We start from the raw sequence: 232 nt of genomic DNA on the forward strand, positions 1-232 counted from the left end.
TTTGATGACCTACGACCGGAAGTGGCCCTTTCAGTTGTTTTGACGGGATGTGAGTGCCGGTCGCGATGACGTCACAGATTTTTCTCCGCAAGACGTGTGACATCACGACGTTATTCTGACGTCATAGACCTCCTGCCGACAGCTTCGTGGACTGACTGACGGTAGGCCTCCCACGGGCGCTAAATTTTCCCTCTTTTGGGAAATATTGTTTGTCGGGACGCCGGATGGGAAT

This window comes from Penaeus monodon, chromosome 33, assembly GCF_015228065.2.
Source record: "Penaeus monodon isolate SGIC_2016 chromosome 33, NSTDA_Pmon_1, whole genome shotgun sequence".
NCBI classification, from domain to species: Eukaryota; Metazoa; Arthropoda; class Malacostraca; order Decapoda; family Penaeidae; genus Penaeus; species Penaeus monodon.